At 46.2% G+C, this 21013-nt stretch overlaps 1 protein-coding gene across 8 annotated transcripts in view; it reads right to left on the bottom strand.

Moving 5' to 3' along the window:
• The window catches only part of MMP16 (matrix metallopeptidase 16), a 451752-nt gene that overhangs the window by 140697 nt on the left and 290042 nt on the right, over positions 1–21013 (bottom strand). For 2 of the 8 annotated variants that reach the window (XM_019651638.1, XM_019651637.1), the window contains exon 2: positions 17240–17359. The exons of the other annotated variants lie outside the window; for them this stretch is intronic. The gene's annotated coding sequence lies outside the window, so the exon portion shown is untranslated. The remainder of the gene's footprint in view (positions 1–17239; positions 17360–21013) is intronic. 8 annotated transcript variants of the gene reach the window in all.

The raw sequence follows: 21013 nt of genomic DNA on the forward strand, positions 1-21013 counted from the left end.
AAAACATCAGAACGGGGTCCTGTGAAGTGCACCCCGAGGGCTTGGCATTCACATGGACAGTAACAACTCCCAGAGATCACATTCACCAGCGTCAGTGGACATCTTCACCAGACCGAGGGTGTGCCTCTCCTTAGGAGACAAGCATCTGTCCGCTCATGGTCCTGTCAGCTAGGCCTCGGACACCGTCGTGCCTGACCTGCATAAAATCAGCCAACACCCATTACCGGTCTTTGGCAAACAGCAGGACTGGAAAGATGTCACAGAGGGTCCCACTTTCTAGTGGTCGCATTCAAATTGTGTTTATGAGATCCAGTGTGCACAACTTTTTTTTAAGCCTAGTATTCCTCAGGTCTTCTAACATTGCAAATTAAGCAGTTTAGAAAACTGAAATTACAGGCAAATAAATTTCAAAATCTGCCGAAGTGGATATGAATGAAGCCATGAAGATTCTCTTAGGAAACACGACAAGAGTGAGGGACCCACATCTGACGCACAAACAACAAAAGAACAGCTTCCCCTGCAGGAGTCGATGTAGTTTTGTATGTCCCCGATGGTGAGCTGTGTCTCTGTAAGTATATAAGTGTGCATGTGTGTGTCTGTATTGTGTAACTGTGTGCATGAATGTATGTGTGAAAGTGTATATGTGTCTGTATGTGCATAAATGTGTACATGTGTCTGAGTGTAAGCGTGTGCATGTGTGTGTCTGTGTGTGTGCATGTGTGTGTTCACATGCATGTTTTCATATTCTGCCAACATGCTGTGGCCTCTGCATCTCTGGCCTCAGTGTCACTCGTTTCCCTCGGGATAATCCCTCCATCTCTACAGAAGCTGAAATCAGATAGGAAAGTGCTTCTCTGCTTCCTGAACTCAAATGTATCACTTTGTGTTTATGCAAATATTCGGCTCAGGCCCTTAGAAAATTCCAGAGAATTGCCCTCAATAACTGTGAAGACAAAAATTAGGTACCCATGATTCCAAAGAAAAGATTTTTTTAATTTCCTTTAAGTATGTAGGATTGACAATACTAAAATCTCTTGCTTCATCAGTCCATGTCTTATGTCAAAGGGGAAGTACATAAAACAGTCATTCTGATTCCTATGTTCTTACCCAGCACTACGCAGGGGTTGGTTAAGTCATTACTTCCCATCCCTAAATTACAAGAAGTCTGATAATTAAGTTCATGAACTTGTTGCCACGATGTTGCTAATCTTTTTTGATATCAGAGAGATTATCCATTATGAATTTGTACCGACTGGACAAACAGTTAGCCAATTTTACTGTTTGGAAGTGCTGAAAAGGCTGCGTGAAAAAGTTAGATGACCTGAACTTTTCGCCAACAACTCATGGCTCTTGCATCACGACAATGCACCAGCTCACACGGCACTGTCTTGTGAGGGAGTTTTTAGCCAGTAAACAAATAACTGTATTAGAAAACCCTCCTTACTCACCTGATCTGGCCACCAATGACTTCTTTCTTTACCCGAAGATAAAGGAACATCAAGGAAAATATGACGACAGCTCTGATGCCCATGCCAGAAAGAGTTCCAAAATTGCTTTGAAGGGTGGACTAGGCCCTGGCGTGGGTGCATAGCTTCCCAGGGGGAGTACTTCGAAGGTGACCATAGTGATATTCAGCAATGAGGTATGTGGCACTTTTTCTAGGACGAGTTCACGAACTTAACTGTCTGACCTTGTATGACAACCCCTATAAGATCTGTGACTCACTCTGCATTGGTTAAATTAATTAAATGTTCACTAGGTCAAGTTTGATTCTTTCGGCTTCCATGTTTAAAAAAAGAATATTAAACAATGATTCAGTTGAATGTAGAAATCACAGATATTCAATACTAATACACCAAACTAAGAGAGTTATCTTTATTGTTGGCTCAACATTTTCTCACTTTATAAGATTTTCACCATAAATGATTTTCTTTTTCTGCGTATTGAATATTAGTACAGTTAGAAGATCTTAATTATACTACATACTTAAAAAGAGGAGTGAAATACATCTGCTTTGGAATACAAAAGAACATATGCAGTACATATTAACTAACTATTCTTAAGCCACCAAAGTAAAACTAAAGATGCTCAACTGTTACTTTTTAATCCCATTATAAAAACTTCTAATTTTTGACTCCCGTTTCAAAACATTTGGAATTTTGCACATGAACAAAAGCCATGAAAAGCTCAGCAGCTCAATACTAATTATTTTGGCTGTATCTCCCCTATATATTTAATTTGTCACTATGATTAGGGGTATTTTCTTCAAATCCCTTTAATTATGAATATTCTATTCAGGCTATTCAGACCAGGTCCCAAAGCCTCCAGATCTGTTGTCGACACCCAGGTGTGCTATTGGGATGAAATTCATTGAAGCTTAGGGAGATGCTAATCAAGAGATTCGCAGATGTCGTCCAGAAAGAGGAGTAGGAACAAACTGTGTCATCCCTTCCTCTCTCCTGACCTATCACAGCTGACACTGGGCCGGGCAGATACATTTGTTATTATGAAAATCCACGCGCATCTGGACTACAGACCTCACACGGACGCCCTGTGCACACCACGGGTGGCTGGGGTTGCCCAGGTACTACTAAGGAGTGTGTCCAGGAGTTGGCTCCTCTGTGGACAGTAGACGGAGGTGGCGGAGCTCACGGCCTCCCACTGGGCCTGCTCTGTGTGAGACCAGGAACACACAGGAGAATCTGCCACACGTGGACTTCCTACTCTAAGAACAGCTCGGGGCCATCACCACGGGGCCCACTGAGTTCTCAGAACGACACTTGGGCTTCGGTTTTGAGAAACTCAAAAAAACAGGTCTATCCTTCTCACTGGCAAGCAGTTGCCTCTGCAGTGATATGTGAAGGGTTTCTATGAAGCTTCCCACTCACCACTGCGATGAATTCCGAAAAGCTCATTCTGTCACACGCGGCAGGCAAAGCGGCCCAAAGTGCCTGAACCAACAGACCAGAGAGGGCACCGAACCTGTCGTCGCGACCCTTGCCTCTGCTCCTCCTCCTGGTGTCCAACCTTCTGACCCATCACCACTCGGAGTAAAATCCCAAGGCCGAACATCCGGCTGGCTGGGTGTTCCGTTTACAGGTGACAGAGCCAGCTCCCGAGGTGATGGGAAGCGTACGAGACATCAGGCTGGGCTGCCACCTTGGAAGACCTGCAGAAGTCACTCAGTCACCGTGGAACCCAGGGCAGGTGCTACCTGAAAGATGCTCAGGCTGCAAAGGCAGGTCCGTGGAACTCTCCTAGATGGCTCGGCATTAAAGACGTGTGAGCACAAACAGACCTTGGTACATCATTTTGAAATGTCACTGTTCTGACCTAAAACAGGACACTGATGGTACTATGTAATGACCAGCACAGGATTTCAGAGAACGCTCACAAGGGCAAGTGGACGCACCCAGCTCGTCCATACCATTGTGCACGGGGCAGAGGACAGTGAAAGGTGACAGCACCTTCTAACCCAGCACAAAGTCTATGTCACACAGGAGTAACGACGGCGATGACTGCCTGGAGACGGGCGCCAAGGCTGTTCAGGCTGCGGATGCCAGTCAACCTAGAACAGCAGCCACTGACCCCGGGCAGCGATCCCTGCAGTGAGCAGCTCTCAACCAGGGAGCCGTGGCCCCACCCGCGGGTCCCCAGGGAACGCTCACACACCCTGCACCTCCGAGCCCCAGGCCTGAGTACAGGCCCACCCGAGGACGGCCCACCCGCACCTAGTTAGGATATTGCCAAGGGTGCCAGTCACAGACAGACAGCCGGTGCTCCCCCAGATCCATCACGGCTTCTCACATCCTTCCTCCTGGCCCCGAAAATGTCTACTCATCCCTCTGGAAATTTCTTTCTGAGAGCATCTCCTGACCATTCCCCTGAGCAGATCACCCACATCCACAAGCTTGTTTAGAGCCCACAGCAGGGTTTTAAGTTTTGCACAAATGCTTCCTGCCTGTTCTTTGGTAAATAAAACACTACACATTTTGTTTTAAAGAAATATTAACTGACTCCAGCAAAGATTTACAATTAATATCAAAACTTCCAGTTTTTCTATAAGCAAACAATGAGTTAAAAATAAGGGCTGGTCTAGTGGCTCAGTTGGTTAAGAGCTTGCTCAAGAGTGTGAGCTCTGAGCAACAGCGGTTCGATTCCCGGCCCGAGCTGAGCTGCCACTGAGCTGCCAACAGGTGGCAGGATGGCTCAGCTAAAAAATAATAATTAATAAAATTAAGTAAATAAATAAATAATGAACAAAAACCATAAATGTATATTCAATGGAATCTATTGGGTTCCCGGGAAAACAGTCATATTGTAAATAATTAATGAGTATGCCACCCTCTTTCCAACAGACATGTGCCTCCTTCTTCTTCTTTCCTAATTACTTTGGACCTTCTAGAATATCAACAATAGTGAACACGATCTCTTTTAGGCTATTTGACCCTGAATTAACTAAAAATGTTTCTGTTGAATCATCATTATTCTTGATGCTGGTAAATAAATAGGTCACTGAGGAAGTAGCCATGTGACTGAATTCTACTAAGGTGTTTTGTTTCATTTTCTAAAAATAAATAGCTGTGGAAGTTAATTCATCAAAAGCCTTCAGGCATTCCTTGAAAGGACCATATGGTCCTTCGCTGTAATCTGTTAATACTGTGCATGGTATTAACACATGTCTTATTTTAAAACAACCTTTGCATTTCCTGGGTTGAGTTTCACTTGCTTCCAAATATTCTTTTAATATATTTATACATGTGAAAGATGTAGCAGCATATCTTTGATATTGTTCAAGCTCCTTCATTGACATGTGTGTGGGTAATACTTCTTTTTCCATATGAGACGTCTCGGATGACGTGGTGTGGACGTGGGCTCAGACACAGGGCACCTGCCCGTCACCACTGACCACTAAGCATGTGTCGCGCACGTGGCCGCCCCGCTGGCCGCAGCTCTGGGTTCACGCGGGGCATTCGGTGACCGGGTCAGACGCTCCTCTTCAGCGGAGTTCTGTGGGTTCCACTTAGCCGTGTAAGGGCAGGGGTCGCCCCGAGAACAAATTTGATTCCAATTGTGGCCAAATTACTGAACACAAAACCACTCTACTCCCATTCTTCCTCCTCCTTTCTCCCCTTCCCTGTTAGTTTCTCCCTCACACAGCAGCACTAAATCAGGCTACAGTACTGTTCAGAGCATGAAATGGTACGAACGATTAGTGTGTGAGCACCAAACAAATGCTGGAATAGTTAGGGACGCATGTTAAGACTAGGTTCACGGTTTCCATAAATCATGTCCTCAAGCATCACCCGCTTTCCCCCAGGGTTTTGTCAGACAATTTACGTGATGACACCACTGAGATAATATTTCCTTCATCCGGTTTAGAGGCAGTGACCTGTCATGGCAGCAGGCCTGGCCCTGCCCAGCCCCAGCCACGCAGAGCTGCTGTCACTTGTCTGGTGACCCTCACAGATGACGTGCCCATGTCAGCCGCGCGGTCAGGGCTCAGCGGCTCTCCGATGGTGCCCGACCACGCTGGGCTCCTCTATGGATGGACGCGAGCTGACCCCGTGCACACCCAGCCCGGAGCAGTACCCAGCACAAGTGCTCAGCGGGGAGGATCGCAAGGGCATGGGACCCAGCCCTCCGTCAGCAGTAACGGCACTGACTCTGAGGGAGACGTTCAGTAGCGTGCCCAAGGCCTGGGAGCCATGAAGACAGGTGAGCAGCCCCTCCTTCCTGCTCTAGGCGACACAATGTTCTGCGGCCTCAGACCCAGAGCGGGCTCAGCATGGTGGCCCCAGAGCTCAGGTTTCTGCACCCACGCTTCCTAGAATGGCTCCTCTCCAGCCAGCTGTGACTGCCCACTTCCTTCCTGAAGGCTTCTAACCCCCTCTTCCTGCCCCGGCCGCTTCCACGCTTGTTTTCACCTTCTCTGCCGGAAACACTGCCCTCCGCGTTTCCCCCGACTGACCCCCGTTCAGCCACGAGGCTGACCTCAATGCCACTTCCTCCAGTGAGGTGGCCAGCTTGATTGTCCCTGTCACATGCCCGTTAACAGGCTCCCATCGCCGGCCTGCACTCCCTGTGATAGCATGTCGCATAGGCTATTGTGAGTTTCTATTTCATCCTCTGTCTCCCTGACACGCTCAGTTCCTAGAAGGACAAAGACGGTCTTATCTTTCTCACCACTTCACCTTGTCCCCAAGGCCTTCTAGGCAATAAGCCTGAAGACGTTACTGCCCCAGAGAAGCCCTTCACTCTCTCACCTCCTCACGAGAGATGCGCAGTGTCTCCTTCTAAAGCCAAACTCCCATGACCGTGTGTGACCCCCATCCCCCTCCTGCCTTATGGGAGACAAGAAATGCTGACATTGCCTCTCTTTAGTGTCCAAGCCACCTCTCCATCTCGGACAGGTCCTTCCCATGGCATTTTTTCTTTTTAAAATGTATCACTGTGGTAAAATATACATAGCACACAATTCGCCATTTTAACTCTTTTTAAGTGTATAGTCCAGTAGTATTTACTGTCATCCAACTGTCCACACTGTCCACCTCCAGGGCTTCCCCAGTGGCTTATAAACCCACTCCCCGCCACCAGGCACACCCTGGCTCTCCGCTGATCCCTCCAGCCCTTAGCTCTCAGCTCCATCCCTCCCACCGCTTTTGCATGCAGGAAATCCCCCACCATCCTCATAGTTTAAATAGATAATTCCTGCCCATTCTTTAGAAAGCGGATCAAAATCACTCATAGGAGGAGCCTTCCACAGCCAGAGCAAAGCCCACTCTTAGTTCTCATGCATCAGGGTGTCTTGGTCACAGCACCTACAAACCACATCATTAACTCCTTTTGGTCTAATTTACATGCGCCCCTGCTCCAATCCCGTCATCTGACAGAGATCACGCCTCCTCTGCTCACCATTAGCGCTCCTCACGCTAACCGAGGACCTGAAACACTGCAGGGACGAAACATGTATTTAGGGAACAAAATAATGGGCACATGGCTGGTACATGAAGTGTAGGCCCTGAAACATGTGCTGAAAAAGCACCTTCTCTCAACAAATCACCTGCTGAGTACCTGGCATGTGCTGGAAAGTGGCCGAGGCTCTGGGCAATAGCCAACGTTTACTGATCACTTTCTACGGGGCAGAAAAGGGGCCTGAAGCTTTGACTGTTCAGGCATTTTTGTGTTACCATCACAATGATTCTGAGATAGGTACCAACGTTAGTCTTATTTTACAGGGAAAGAAACTGTGACTCAAAGAAATTCCCCTTCCTAAGGTCATATAAACACTAAATGAAGAGTCAGGATAATTCAGGGCCATGCGGTTGCCGGGAAACAGTAGAGTCCATTTTACTGCCCAAGGCAGGCGAATACTTTTAATACAGAAATGGGTGCTGATGAGGATACAGTAAGGCAGGAACGCACATACGCTCCTGTGGGGAGTACAGACTGGGGCTACCTTTCAGGAAAGCTCTAAAATGCCCTCAGGCTTGGACCGAGGTCCAAGTTCTAGGACTTGAGTTCTAGGAAATAGTCAGAGATGTAGCCACAGGGCATTCAGCCACTCACTATTCTGTGACTGATGCATTCGCACGCGTTTATCTTTTCATTCAGCAAATAGTTATTAGACAACTTCCGGGTAGAAAGAGAAGGCCTGAAAAACCCCACCCTCACAAGTCTAGGAGGGAGGCACACCAGACACCGCAGGGTGTCAGTTGCAGGTGGAGAAGCAGGGGTGGGCCAGAGGCGCGAGCTGCTGCCTGACAAGCACGCCAGTCAGACAGCTGGGACAGTCGGACGGCGGGTGTGCTCTGAGAGGGGGCACATTGGGGAGAGGGTCGGAGTGCCAGGGATCACAGAGAGGAAAGGCTAAAGGGAAATAGCAGAGGTCAGAGGAATATGAGGTATGTTTGTTTTCTTCTCAATATGTCTCCGTATTTCTAAAATGTCTACATTGTTCTTCAGGGGGAAAAAAAAACCACTTTGAAAGCTATTATAAAAACTTGCAAAATATAAAAATAGTTGTAGCAGCACATATAGTTGACTCAAAAAAAACCACGATTCTCATATGAGAGGACTATTGTCAGGAAGAAAAGAGCAACAGATTTCAAAAAGTTGAACCAATAGAACACACGTATGTCTCACACACACTCTTACACAGGAAGTGTTTCCGCAATCGTGCACCATTTCACACTGCACGTTTTCTTTTAGCTCTTATTTCAAAATAGTCATCTCTTTTTATTACTAATACTTCTTAATACTTCATGTTCTGCAAAGTCGTCACCAACACTAACTAGTGTAGTGATGGCTCCAGAGGAAATACATACACATCTCACAACAATTATAATCGGAAACCCTGAAAACAGCTCAGATAGGTCAAGTCTGTCCCCCTTACTGAGACAGGTGAAAACCGGGTTCAGAAGTGTTGGGGGATGCTCCTGAGGCCGACCTCAGAGGAGCCGCGTCAGGACCCACCCCTCCAGCCCAGCTCCTCTGCAGCCCCAGCACTGGCTGGCCGCCCACCCACCTGCACCCTTGCTCATCGCAGGGCTGTTGGTGCTCAGCTGAGAACATGCATCCCCAACATCCATTTTCACCTCTCTGTGCATGTGCACGAACGGCCAGGAAAGTGCCGAATTGGGGTTGCGGTCAGGGCCGAACTAGAGCGAATAGCTAGGCTTGTAACCATGGAGCGCACAGGCTGAGGCGCAGCTACGTGGGAAAGGCCGCACTGTGGGTCAGCTGGGGCCCCAGTGACACGCATGTAAAGGGGACAGTTGCCGTGTGGCCGCCTCATGTGTGGGAAGCTGGAGGGGCGCTTAATAGACATGCTGTTGAGAAAAATCGACCACCTACTTAACTGCATCTCCTCCCTGGCATAATGAAAAAAACCGATCACGTCATTTCCAAGTTTTCTTCTGACCTCAAGTCTGCAGATCTATGAGGTTCTCCCAACCCTAAGTATTTCCTGCGTCAAGGGTTTTATGCACTTATAGTCAAGTACTAAGTTAGTTATCTAGGAAACAGTTCAGCAGTCCCACCTCACTTGTGAGGGGCATAATCCTCAAAAGGCACTAGAGTCCACGACCCTCCAAGGCAGAAGGAGGGGGAACTCCCGATTTGTCTCTTACTGAATCTAAACACCAACCCCCAATGATAAAGCAAGAATGTGCCCCGCGAATCATGACGCCTCACATGTCCCCACCCTTCTGGAAGTCACAGGCACATACAGACACAACCGTAACCTACACTGGGTCTTCTCTGCACTTACGTCTCATCTGCACCAGCGCAACAGGAAATCCCTCTAAATATGCAAGAGCTGCAGAGAGCGTCCAATTCCAACAAGCAAAACCTTGTTTAATTTCACATTTGAAGTTGGTTCAAAAACAAGGTCCGTTTTTAAGAGAAACAGGGACTTATGAATACGTTGTACTACGGGTGTGACCAAAAGGTTTTAAATCACTCATTAACCTAGAAGTGCTGGTAGGTGCCAACACCAGCAGCATTTCCGGAAGCTCCAGGAGCTATGACCAGAGATGGAACTGGAAGGACCCTTCCTCCTGCTGGGAGATGCTGTGCCTGGACATGCAGTTCAGAGCGTGGGCCCCAAGGCCTTGGCTCAACCCCAGGCTGCAATAGAAGTCACGGAGGGAACTCAGTCTAGAGTGAGGAGCAGAGGATGAGGCGGCTCCAGGCTGAGGCAGAGGCAAACCACAGCTCTCTCCTGATACAGAAAATACACTCAGAGTGAACAGACTCACACGAGCTGAAGGCAGACCTAGGTTTTTGGAGAATATTCCTTAGTAACATTTTTAAAAATGTATTTCAAGTTAATATTTAGGGTGAATTCATTAAAAGTGGAAATATGAAAAAAATAAATGCACATCAAGTTGTATTTTCAATACTTTTTGTCACGTGAATAACAGTTACCATTTTTTGAGAACGTGGTATTTACCAAACGCTTTATAAATGTTATCTTTACTCTTTATGCTACTAGCTATACCAGCTAAGTACTACTGTCTTGTTTACACATGAAGAACTGAGATCAGAAATGCTAAATAATTTCCCTAAAGTTACACACAGCTAGGACTTTGAAGAAGGTTATTTTTAACTTCAATCTGATTCAACACAAAGTCCATTCTCACTCCATTGCACAATGGACCTGAAAATACTACCTTGAAAGCCAAAACCTATCCTTATTAAGTAAAAATAATTCTGAATGAAGTACTGCTTTGTTAAAAAATTAACATTTAATAAGAAAATATATTTGTAAATTAGGAGTTAGCAAAATCTTTCAGTGTAATTGTTACTCCCTTTTCTATGTTATAGTTCAGTGTGTGTGGATAGTTTCAAGTCTTAGTTGATGGGGGGGGGTCATGGAGCCCCTTGAGAATCTGAAGAAAAGGCCCTCAGGGAAGACTCCTACAGGAAGCCTGCACCTGCCGTCAGAGGGTTCACAGGGCCCTGACCTCCACACACCTCAGTGCCCAGGGCTCCGTGAACCCCGGAGCAGGCATCAGCACTGGAGGCGACCCCTCGCCCAGCTCGAGCAGCCTGGAAATTATACTGGTTGTTAGGTACCCAAACTGCCAGTTAGGACAATGGTTTTCAAAAGCCATTAACTATTAGAACATTAAATATGCAATAAAATCATACAAGTGGATAAAGTAAACCTACATGTCATAAAAGATACTGAGGTCTTAACAAAATAGATTGTATTTATCATCTAAATTCCTTCACTGGTACTCAGAAAAGCCTAACTATGAAAATCCGTGAACATTATTTAATTTATCACCGTCATCAAATATGCATAAAAACACATTGTGATTAGAAATTATATTTGTAAATTGAAATTATCAAGATCATATGAACCTCTTTTAGTTTAATCTAAGTACTACTCTATTTTTTTATACTAACACACAGTGACAGTAGTTGTATCTCCTAACTGGTGGTGGGTTTTGAAATTCTTTGAGAATCTGAAAAAAAGAACTTCCAGAAAATACAGGGATAGAAATGCCACATCTGACCTCAGGAGCTCACAGGGCCTTGATGGCTGTCACCTAACTCACTAGAGTTCTGTGACCACCAGCTAATAAATGCTCAGCTCTGAAAATTACAACATTAGACTTTAAATATAAGAGAACTACCACAATAGTAACTATGGTCGTGTCATTATCAATACTGAGCACACCATAGCTGAGCAGCGCTCAGTGCTGTGGCTGAGCAGTGTTCAGTACTATGGCTGTGTAGTACTCAGTGCTGTGGCTGTGTAGTACTCAGTGCTGAGCAGTACTCAGTACTATGGCTGTGCAGTGCTCAGTGCTGTGCACTTAGACTGTCTGCAATTCAGTCCCAGTTTTCACATTTATTGGTTGCAAGACTTTACTCGGGAAAGTTTCTCATCTTTTCTAGCACCTCCATTTTTTGTCAGTGAAATGACTATGGTAATATTTCATACACTCCAGAGAGTTAGAAGTGGAATAAGATAATATACATAACATTTAGAAGAGTTCTGGACATTTGCAAAGTGCTCAATAAATATTGGCTATTTTTCAAGGCAAAGAAGCCAAGTCTATGAAGGTGACAACTGGAGAAAAGATACTCAACGCAACTGAAAATTACATGTCAGCCATACGCAGGTGAACCCAGTATGCTCGGCTGTACACGAAGCAAGGACCTAGGCCTTCCAAAGAGGGCAGAGGAAAAAGGAAGTGATGGGTAGACCAAGTGAGGCAGGTAACTGCGTTACACCTGTACCTGTTCCAGTGACTAGAAGGTGCAGAGAGAAGGGGACGGAGCCAAAAGAAGGTCACAGGTAGGACAGCTGAAAAGCAGACACACAGATACTGGCAGTACATTCTGTTCAAACTCATCATGGCCTCCAAAAACCCCTACGTCCTCTTCCCAGACACCCAAAGCATCAGAGTGCAGACTAGGAGGGACAAGTATACACCTCTAGCTGCGAAATTTATGTTTGCAACAGGAGACGAACCAGAGACTTACAGGCCAATAAACCTGACTTCAATTTAGAGGAAGAAATGGAAAACACGGGGACTCGCTCAGGTAACAGTCCTTGAGGGCATCTACACCCGTGCTTCCCCGAGCCAGGTAATGGTGGCAGCAGGAAAGTCACCGATGGCAATAGGGGGCGTTTTCCATAAGGCAGCGTCTGAAGGTCACTACCCTGGAATAGTCCCCCTGGAGAAGCCAAGGAGTTGTCACCTTAGACAAGCTCCTGGAGGTGACTTGTCTGCACACCAAAAGCCCATAGCTCCATGGCACAAAGAGAAGTGACAGCAAGAGATGATGGACCAAAACTTAAGCACGGATGGCATCTATTCAATTCAGTGCTAGTTACTCCCTGGCTGCACTTAAATGATGAGTGTCACCTACACTGTTTCACAACCGAGACCCTTCTTCCGATGCGCACGGTACCTGGCAGGAGTGAGTGCACGTCAAAACCAAACTGACTTTCAAAGCATGATTGTAATTACTTTTCAATGGGCCCGCTGAAGTTTAAGCACAGACAGCCTACAGGCGACAGGGTCTTAGCTCTCTTCTAACTTCATAGGCAGTAATCTGCCTACTGGAAGCCCAAACTTTCCTTCTAGGCTCAGCCTGGGGAAATCATGGGGTAGGTGGGGATGGGGTAAAAGGTGCAATGGACAGAGGAGCGGAGCTGAGCTTACGCAGGGATGCTCACCCCACTTCCCTACGCTCTGTTCCCAACATAAAGAGAGTCTATGGCTGAGCTCTTCTGTTCAGAAAGGGACTGTACAAACTCTTGCTTCACCCAGTTGTTTACCCATTTGTATCAGTAAAAAAATAAACAGTCACATGTCCCTCAGAAACAAACGAGGGCCCTCTCGTCACAGAGCAGTCCTCTGTAACCCCCAGTCACTGAGTCCCTGGAGCAGCCTGTGAAGGCCCCGGCATCACAGCAGCAGGCCGGGACACCCCATCCTGTCACACTTCCCTGGCTGCCTCCCTTGTCCCTCCAGGCCTGGCCCAGCAAAGGCCTCCCATCGACTTCTGTGTCCTGGGCACTAGACGACACCGGCGTGCATGCGCACAGACCTGGGCTGCTTTTCTTCCCCATTCGTTAGTACGGACCGTATGCAGGTGGTCTCTCTGGCAGACTGGACACTACGTCCGTGGCGTCCACGGCCACACGTTCATGCAGAAAATAAAGAGCACATCCTATCAGGGAAAACTGGTGGATGCTACGGCTCTCTACTCTTCCATCTCTTCCACTGTACAGTGTAAGCTTTTTACACTCCAATATTATCCAATAATTATCAGGCCTAAATAGTATATTCGCTCCCTCAAGTTCTCACTTAGAGAGAGAACGGAAGCCTTAGAATCGCTCAAGGCTGGACATGAAGCACTTGCTTTCTAAAGAGTCTGAAGGTGCAGCAACTCCTCTACCAGCTAAAGAAATGCCGTCGGTCATGAGCAGAGATGACCTCAAAGCAATGGCAGATGGAAAACCAAGAATCACAAAGTCCAGTACTTTCTATGCACGTGTTTAAAGGCAGGGGAGACAGGAAATCGAAAGATGAACATGAGAGGAGGTATCGCTTAAATCTTTATTTTTGCCTTATATTAATGCATGAAATTTAATAAATCGTTTACTCTACCTTGCCATAAAAATAATATCATCCTTTATTTTAAACCTAGCTCAATAACAGACTAGGATTACCCCTCATTGGGCTCCACCCAATCATTCCAGAACAAAGGACACAGATCCTTTGCAGCAAGGCTAATTCTTCTAGGGGTGACACAGTGGGGAATGTCTGGCCTCGGCCTCCTCTTCTTCCCCAGCGCCCCCCCCCCATCTCCTCTGCCTCTCTCCAGTTATAATTGCAATAAATCTTCCATGTAAGACTGAAGAAAGAGCCCAGAGCTGAAGGGTCTGATCCTCTATGCACGTTTTCCTGGAAGCAGGGATACAGTTATCCCCTTTTAATGTGCTCTGATCTATTTGCTACAAGTTTACAACTAAGATGCAAATCCCAAGATGTATGTAAGAAGCTTATTTCTTTCCCAAACACTCAGAAAGCTCTCCTTCAATAGATGCACGCACACACGTATGCATACACACGCCGAGTTCTGTTCCCTTCCCTCAGGAACACACCTGACACCCATGGCTATGACGTTATGTGCCTGTAGTTAGGAGCATGTTTAACTGTAACAGTACAAGACACATTGAAACAAAGATGAAACAAAGATGCTCTTATGCGAGAGAGTGCCTAGAACTGTGGTGACAGTGAGTGGCAGCTACAGCGAGAGCATCCCAGCTGCTGAGGAGGATGGCGATCTCCAATACAATCATTTGTCACAAATGAGTTTGTCAAAGTGTGAGTTCAGAAGGCATCTGGCAATGTCCTAGTATTTTCTCTTGATCCTTTGGCCCCATTAAACTGGCTTCTAGGAAACACATAATAAATTCATACATCGATATTCAAGTGGCTAAAACTTTTTACTGTTTCACAAGGTATTTTTGTCAACAGTGGGCCAGAATCCAAATGATACGGAAGTAATGTCTAGCACTCCCACGTCACGCAGTTTCTGTATTTGAGCGCTGACACCACAGCACAATGCCGGCTTCCCACGCCAGCTCATTCCCGGCCACCCTCGCGAGGACACAGGGGTGCCGGCCCTGGTTGGGCTCTGCTGCCACCGTGAACGCTCTGTGATGCTAGAGGTCAAGTCACCTCTACACCAAGGTCAGTCCTCAGACTCCTTGTCTACAGAAGCCCTGACCTGGATTGTGGTGACAGCCTGACATGGGAAAGGCGGGGTTAGGAGACAAAGCAAGTCTGAGTGTGGTCACATTCCAAACAAAACCAAGGGAGGAGTTTCTGGAGAAAAACAAGCCGTTCATTACTCATGTCCTGAGCACAAACCTTGAGTGTAGGTCCCCAGGGTGTGCTGCAGGTCACCAGGGGCCTGCTGGCTGCATCTCAGTCACATCAGCTCCACACTCTGCCTGCCTCATGGCCACCTCTGTCCTCTGTCACACAGAGTGCTCTGACACCATGGCTCTTCTTACTCCTTGTCCACCGAAACATCACAGCAGTATCCCCAAGTCAGTGACATCCCTGCAGCAGGAAGCACACCTAAGTCCTAACCTGCCCAGGGCAATGGGGGAGGATGACAGAGACAGGAAAGGGGACAAGAGGAACTGTCAGAAAGGGAGCTGCACGTGTGTATGGGGGGGGCGTGCAGAGGGGAGGAAAACGAGACGGGGGGAGCAGAAGGGAGAAAAGGACAGGCCGAGTCACTTCTCTGAGGCCTCTGCTGTTGAAACTATGCCCCACAGTTTTCAAGGAAAAAGCTACTCAAGTCCGTCCAACTCCCTGCCACTCATGGTCCCCACAGGCCACCTCCAGCCGCAGGCACAGGCAAGTCACCCAAACCCGGCTGGTGGGAAACGTCCTTCGGGCGTCCCACAATGGAGCAGGCAGAGCCAAGCTACTGTCTCCCAGAAATGGCTGGTCACCAGCTGGTGGGGAACTCACGGCAGTGAGCAGCAGACATACAGTGACATGGAGCGCGGGGCCAGCCGAGGTCTCCACCAGTGGTCCCTGCCGCTGCCCAGGCCTGCAGGGACCCACACAGATTTCCCACACACCGTGGCCTGCATCACTCAAGGGCGTCCCGAGTGGCTTTGAGTATGTTAAACCGAGTCCTGAATCAACGCCCAAACCCCATCACAAAACTAATCAATCCATTCTTTTTTTTCACTCACAATGACCCATCAAATCAAATCAAAGTTGTCTGAAGCCACTGCATTTTATAGTTGTTAGTTCTCAACAAAGCCTAAGTGACACCTGGGAAAGGTGTGTGACTCAATGTACAGTGCTACAGCACCTGTCAGTCAGCTTGGGGAAACAACTTAGAATCCAATTTCAGTGCCTGCTCCACAAGTATTTTACATAAGTCAAAGATTTAAATAAAACAAAAACAGAGAAAAAACAGATGTTTTTTAAAAGTTTTGAAATACTGGAGACTTTTTTGAACCATGACACAAAACTAACAATCATAGTATAAATGACTAATTAATCTGAAAAACTAAATTAGCAAAATCAAAATATATCAACATTTATTCATTATACATGACGGGAAGTAGTCAGTTTTCTTAATACATATAAAACTGTTACAAATCAGTAAGAAAGGAAAGACAAAAAAAAGAAAGGCAGCAAAAGGAAGTTCTTGCAATAAAAAAGTAAGTGGGTTAAAATATTTTTAAATGCCAAATATTAATTTAAATCTGCCTAAAATTAATTTTTCACTCATCAGATTAGGAAAAAAAATAAAAGTACTGGCAGGTGTGTGCAACCAACCCTGCTTAAGCGCCACTGAGAAATATTAAACTGATGTGTACTGGGGGTAGCAATTGGCAGAATCCGCCAAAATTATAAATAAATAGAACCATCAATGCAGCAGTCCCACTTCCAGAACTTTTGTTAGATAAATGCCTGCATGCGTAAGTAAGTACACAGGACAGCTGTAACAGAAAGAATCTTGAACATAACTTATCTGTCCAGCAACAAGGCTAAACTTAGATAAATTACCATATAAAGTTGTAAGTCACCATACAAGTCTAAGGTTGTTGTTCTATGTGTCCTGATACGAAAAGCTCTCCAAAATATATTACATGCAAAAATGGACAGAACATTTTAAATAATGTGTTCCCACAAAAAGGAAGGAATGAATTTTGAGTATGAGAGTGAGTGAGTGAGTGAGTGTGAGTGTGTGTGTGTGTGTGTGTGTGTGTGTGTGTGTGTGTGTGTGTGTGTGAATTTTCTGGAAGTTATTCAAGTAACAAGAAAAGAAAATCTGTTTTTGTTTGTTTGTTTTTAAAAAGAGTGAGCCAACAGCTTGGGTGGACGGCTGTCCTCACCAATAGACTCACTAGGTCCTGCCCTTCCTGACGGGATGCTAGAGCAGAGGCTCGTATTTCCTGCTACATGCAAAGGGGAATGAAGGACTGTTGAACGCCCGCAGGCCACACAGCGCCCTCCTGAGGAAGCTGTAATCCAGACGGACAGTGCGCATCTAGGAAGGATGGGGCTCTGGCGTCTCCTGTCCCTGTCCCGGCCCCCATCACACACGCAGGGGTGCAGCTGCTCATACTGTCGAGGAAACGGCTCCTGTGCTCGTCAGACACTGAACGTACCTGGTTCAATGTAAGTTATGGGAGAGAAATTCACACAGCCACGTGACTACTCACTCTTGGGTTTTACATGCTAACGATGCAAAGGTGGACAGCACTTCAGCGTTTTCCTCATCCATGCAGCCCCGAGGTGTTGAAACGATTTACGACGTCCAGGGAAATCGTTTCTGCTTTTTCCTGAAAACCGGGGAGGGTGTCGTTTATTAATAGTAGTGACGACAATTGCAGGTGCTGAACTCGAACAAGGTTCTTTTTCTTTTCTGTTTTCCCTAGGTGTTCTGATACACGTTTCTGAAAAGTGACCAATGTTACCTTTTTTTTTTTTCATGCCAATAGGCACTTATAAAAAACGTCCTATTGGCGAAGGAAGACAGAAAATACATAGCAGAAGGATTGATGTAACATGAGGGTGACGTCTAGAAAAAAATGCCTGGAGCCCAAGCTACTCGCTATTTAAGTCAGTGACATGAACAGGAACTGTCATTATTAGAAGCTAAAGAGTCTTAATAAGGTGACGAAGGAAACACTAGCTAAACCAGAAGCTCAGGTCCGGGCGTGGGGCGATGCAAGCCACCACCCTTCGGTGCCTGTCCACTGAGCCCAGCTTGTGCGAGGCAGCATCAGGCCGGGCAGCACAGTGGTGGCCGAGGCGGATGTGGTCTGTTCACCAGGAAGTTGTAAGTGACAGTGAGAGGCAGACAGGAACCTACTATACACAGCTCTGTACAGCAGATCATCTGCACATGCATTTAAGCTCCTCTATCACACCAAATGTCACCATACGCTCCTGGCCAAAAAGAGGGAAGATATGAAATCCAAGTCCCCTTAAACTTCTCCCCCAGCTCTTATGCATCTGGCCTCCATGGCTGCAGAGACAGGAAAACCAAAACCGAGAGACAGACACAAGCAGAGTTGACGCCTGGCTTCCGAGTGTCCACGTGCCTCGTCTTAGCCACTCATAAGCCATTTAATGGATTTTCAACAGCAATTCTAAGAGTGAGCTTTTTGTCTTACATACAAATGTCAGTATCTAACTCTGAAGAAAGGTAAGAGACTGTATAATTATGAAAGGTTCTTTCAAGAATAAGCAGAGAAGCTATATTACAAATGGCCACGGGCTCATTTTAGGTGGCTGAAGACGGGAACAGGAAGAGGGCCAGATGTGCGCTGGGCACTCAAGAACGTGGAGAAGGGAGGAGGTGACAGGGTTCAGGTTTTGATGAACAGACTCTAAGGTGGATGCACCTTATATGCAGGAGAAAAAAATAGTATGGCTGCTGAGCACGGGTTCTCAAAGCTTGGTCCAGGGGCCTCTGGGGATCCCAAAACTCGCCGAGGAATCTGCGATGCCAAACTATTTTAATATGATGTCATTTGCCTTTTCACTCTCATTTGCATGCAACTGACAGTGGAGTTTATGAGAGGCTACATGATTTATAACACTGCAAGAAGGCATGCAAAAACACATACTGGAATCCTGCTCTTTTGTTAGGCCAGACACTAAAGGTATTGGGAAAACGTAAATCAATGTCTTCTGTTTTACTTAGTTTTGGTAAAATTTAGTTTTCATAAAAACATTATCTATGTTAACTTTATTTTTGTTATTTTTAAATGAATTTCTAAGGAAGTACTTAAAACATTCTCATGTTTAATTGTGTAGTACTGTAAATATAGCTATAGAAACCACATAATAAATATTCTTTGGTGATTTCAATAGTTTTGAGGCCTCTACAGGGGTCATCAGTCTGAGGACCGCTGAGCTGTATCACAAGGTGCGGGAGGTGAACTTGGAGCTACGAGGCTGGAGCAGGGGCAGGGCGGCCACGGAGACACAGTGTGTCCAGAGCAGACACAGGGGCTCAGCACAGGGCTGTGGCCAAGTACACACGAGACACAAGCAGAGTGGACACATATGTTATAGGAAGAGACAACTGCTTGGGACTAGTACAGGAGGGGCAGGAAGCTGGGGACATGGTCCCCCCTCTTCAGACATGAACACCCAGGTGGCGGCAGTGCAGTGATGGGAAACCCTCGGAGAGGGCAGAACAAGTGCCTGGCAAAGGATGGCATGTCAGTGAGAGCACGGGCTGAGCTGAGCAAAGGGGTGGGACCTGCAGATGAACCCGGCGTTGTCTTCCTGGAGGAATTTTAAGTCCCAGAATGCACAGATTTGTGTAAGTAACTATTATAGAGTAAGACGTGGCCCGGTGCACAGCCCTGACCAACGCAGTATCTAGCTGTCAGGCAGGCTGCAGCTTCTGTTCCATCTGCGAGGCTACCGCCCGCCTGTCACTACCAGCAGCTGTTCCTTAGCAGGTTGGTTACTGTGTACTAACAACTGGATTATATACTAAGTATACTCTTTTTATCAGCGCCACTGAGGGATGATTGACATACAGTGAGGAGCGCATATTTAAAATGCACCATTTGATGTTTGGATGGTGAGACCACCTCCGCAATCAGGGTTGTGGACCAACGTCTCCCGCCTCTGCAAACGGATCCGCTTCTTCTGGCTGTGGAGGAATGTGCGTTTGCTCTCATTTCAGGTGAGTGGAACCTCACAGCACGTGCTGCTTTGTCTGGGCCCATCCACTTGGTTATGCTGAGATTCACTCAGGCTGTCCCACGTGTCAGCAGGTCACCCCTTTCTCATTACTGAGTGGCACTCCTTGCTGTGCACGCCCAGTACGGGCTGTCCCTGAGCAGGTGGCTGGACACCGGGCTGTCACCAGAGGTTGACACCCTTTAACATTTATTTCATGCAGCGCTTAATAGTGATAAAATCTTTCAGCTTCCACATGCCTGAAAGAATGTTTATTTTTGCCTTCCTTTTTGAAAGATACTCTCACTGAGTATAAAATTCCAACTTGACAGTATTTTTTTTCCTTTTGGCATTTCCAAGATGTTCCTCCAATGTCTTCTTGCTTGCATTATTTCTGACCAAAAATCTGCCGTTTCTTTGTTCCTCTATATGTAAGGTGTCTTGTTTTTTTCTCTTTCTGCTTTTAAGATTTTCTCTTTGCCACTCTTCAGAGCAATTTGATTATAGTGCAGTTTGCTTCATGTTTCTTGTGGTTCAAATTCACTACGCTTCTTGGATCCATGAGTTCATGTATTTTCCACCAAATTAAAAAAAGCTTTAGTCATTATATATTGAAACATTTGTTCTGTGCCCACCCCTTCAGGACTCCCATTACATATATATCATCAGGCCACAGGAACCTGGCCTATACAGCACTAATATTCGGTTCATTTTTTAAATTTTCTTTTCTCTTTGTGTTTCACTCTGGATAACTTCTATTATCCAGATACTTTTTTTGCTTCAGTAACATCAAATCTGCTTAAATTCCAAGTGTGTCTTTAATTTCACATATTGTAATTTTGTTGTCTAGAAGTTCAATTTGAGTCTTTTCCAATATCCTCCATATCTCAATTTTTTTTTTTAACAAACAGCACAGTTAAAATAACTGTTTTAATATCCTGGTCTGCAGAGTCTAAAACCTGTGCCATTTCTGGCTCAGCTCAGACTGACGTTTTTCCTCCTTGGTTGTGTTTCTGGCTTCTTTACGTGCTTCATAATTATTATTTTTTTATTAGATGCCAGGATTGCACATTTAAACTTGCTGGGTGCTGGATATCTACGCTTCCCTGTACACCTTACTGAGCTTTGTTCTGGGAAGGCACTACATCACTTAGAATCAGTCTGATCCTTTCAGACCTTGCTTTGAAGGCCCTGCATGGGCCCCAAGCATTGTCCCCTCTAGTCCTTTCCCCGGACCCCAGCCCTTACTGCACAGGAAGGAACAGAGCAGCTCTCACCTGAATACACAG

Source organism: Hipposideros armiger, unplaced genomic scaffold (genome assembly GCF_001890085.2).
Source record: "Hipposideros armiger isolate ML-2016 unplaced genomic scaffold, ASM189008v1 scaffold_163, whole genome shotgun sequence".
Lineage (NCBI taxonomy): Eukaryota > Metazoa > Chordata > Mammalia > Chiroptera > Hipposideridae > Hipposideros > Hipposideros armiger.